Genomic DNA, 3,061 nt, shown 5'->3' with positions numbered 1-3,061 from the left:
AAGGGTCTTTCTATGCCAATTGTTTGTGAAAATGTCAAAATTTAAGGAGGACATATACATGTTGACTCATGTGCTATATAAATATAAAAATTTATTATTATCTTAAGGAGTGCCTGCTGTAATAATTAAATGAATTTAACTGAATATGAGGTAAAGAAGCTTCCACAGAGAGTTAACTTTGTTATTAGAATGAATCTATTTTGGGCAGAAAATAAATCATCTCTTCCAGTGTTAAACTACATAATTTTCATGGACACTGGTAAATTAAACAAAATTCTATTTTCATGTTATAAAATGTACCAGAATCTTCATGCCCTTATTAATCCACTTTTGGCTTTTTAGCTTTTTTTGCCATCACCAAATAAATAAATGAATAAATATAAATAATTTAATTAACTAAAGAAACAAATAATCCTAATTTTATGTATAGTTTTCTTAATTTTGACAAATATTTATTTCTCAATAAATATATAAGCCCACCCACCTATGTTTAGGGTACTTAGATAATTTAGAAAACAATTAGATGTTTTTTTAATAGATCATTTTAACTGTCCACAAGTCATTACTGAATATATTTACGAAATCTCCCCTAATAATTAAAGCATTCCATTATATCCAAAAAGAGCACTAAGCCCACGATTCAAACCAGAATTAAGATATGCACTGTTGCTACTGTTGCTGTATCATTCAAGCAAAAAGTCTTGCAGTATATTTGCCCAACCAGAAAACATGTAAAAATTATTTTGACTCTCTTTCCATAGCAATATGCAAATTTAAAGAGAAATCTAGTTATCTTTCAGGTCATATTGATTATTTTTGGCTTTCACTGATTCATACAGGGTAGATCAATGTGGGATTTTACACTTTGCTAGAAACAGCTTCAGCAAAACATGTTATTATTAGCTTCATTTGCAATTATAATTTCAAAGCTACACTTTGCTGGAACAAGAAGAGAGGCCAAGGAAAATAGAAGCCATAAATGAGAGATAGCCTGGTCATGGATTCAGGTACCGGCAATTTATTCAGTTCATTGGATTCAGATTGCCTCTTCCATTTTTGTGAATAATTCCATTTCCCTTACATACCCTTTATGAATAAACTGAGTAATTGTTTTAAATAAATTATAAATGTGGGGAATTCCTTTTTTGACAACTAATGTACTGGTACTGAGATATTCATGACTACCAAAAAATTGTTTAGATTTTCCTCATTTGTATTCTAACCCCCTTCATAAATATGTAATCACTGTTGTTAATCCCCCATTATAATACAAAGAAGTCTGCTATGTCTAGTGCCTAGTTTGTAAGAAATGAATTTTTTGAAACTATGTGACACTTCTATCTTTGGAATCAAAGATGCAGGGTCTTTAACTCACAGTAATGGTCTTTTCTCCAGGTTAATTCAAGATTTGAGGTTCGTAGGATCTTTTCTAGGAGTTACTATTTATGAAACATAGAAATACAGGTAAATTCTAAAAATTTTGATTTGTTTTTGTTTTTTCTTTGGGCCCTGTTAAGTACAAAAGACACATAAGACATAGTTAAAATATGTGTATTTTGTTTCAATGAGATAATAAGGGACACTTTTTTAAATGTACTTTGGATTTTTTCCTTCCCATGAATATTGGGTAACTAATCACTTATCACCACATAGCTCTATTGTGAGAGAGGTAATTATTGCAATGTACTTAGCATAAAAATGGATCTGGTAACAGCTTTAGTAACAATAACAGTGGTAGTAACAGCTTTTTTGTTGTTGTGTTGTTATTGCTACACTTTTTGAACATGTATCAAATATTTAATTTATTGATTAATGAAGAAACCAGCAAGAGATTGCAACTTGATCATGTTCCTAGTATTTTTACTGAGCTATCTGCCTTAGCTTCTCACTACCTTTCCATTTCCCCACTGGATTTGGAGTCTTGGCTGATTCTAAATTTATTTGTTAATCTGTCTAAACTTTGACACAGCTTCTCTTTAGGGGAGAATTCTGTTCTCCATTATCCAAATGATTTTCACAAAATCATAAAGTCCTCACCTACATAATTTTAAGTGGTGCCTCCTTGAGAAATTTGTCTACTATATCTCACCCATCATACAGACTTTTTACATTTTAGCTACTGTTAATAGACCAAGATGCTATTAATTTCTGCTACTATTCATTAATGGCCCCTTAGATTCCTACTAGCCACCTCACTCAAGGAAGAGCCATTCATTTTCTAGGTCCAGTCTTAATAAGTTCTACTTTCCTCTGCTTTCCCATCAGTATTCTGTTGAGATTCTGGTTTACTCTTGGTAGATTAAACATGAGGCTAACAAGAGCACAATGATAAAGAAGGACGAGGAGTCAGGTTCACTGTTCTGAGTTCCATGTTCTTCCAGGGGTTCCTCAACAGCTATACACATCTGGGAAGTTAGTAAGCCACACGTAAATGGTTTCCCATATTGCTAATAAAGACATACAGCCATGCTTATAATTAAACACATATAACAAAAACCTTTGTCATATTTATCCAACCAACCCACAGGAACCTCTGGTTTAGGTTAACTAAAAATGAGACAGTAAAATTTGTTTCTCATATTTAAAAATTGAACTAAATTGAGCAAAAAAGAAAGAAAACTTCAGAGTAAAACGTGTGGTCATTGTGCTTCCACCAAAACGAAAGAAGGTCAGTGGGAGCCTTGCAGGGCAACAATACTTTTCTTGCTCACTTGCATGTCTACCTTTCCTTACTGAGTTTATTAATATGTGTCCAAGGACAATGTAAAGAAGAAATAAACATTAAATGTACACGATATTATTATATTTGATTGAATTCATGATTCCTCCAAAACTTTAAGTGTCCTATGGTATCTGACCATTGCTTATATGCTAGCCTAATTTTACACTAATTTCCTATTACCCTTGATTGAGTCAGAGTAAGTTTATCTAAGTTCATCAAAAGTGCCATCAAATTTCCTACCTTGGGGTCTTTGCAGAGAATGCTCTTTTCTTGACTCTTAATTTAACAAATTATACTTTAGATCTCAGCTTAAACATGATCTATCTCTTCAGAGGGGCC

This window comes from Pteropus alecto, unplaced genomic scaffold (assembly GCF_000325575.1).
Source record: "Pteropus alecto unplaced genomic scaffold, ASM32557v1 scaffold185, whole genome shotgun sequence".
Lineage (NCBI taxonomy): Eukaryota > Metazoa > Chordata > Mammalia > Chiroptera > Pteropodidae > Pteropus > Pteropus alecto.
This window is presented reverse-complemented; position numbering follows the sequence as displayed.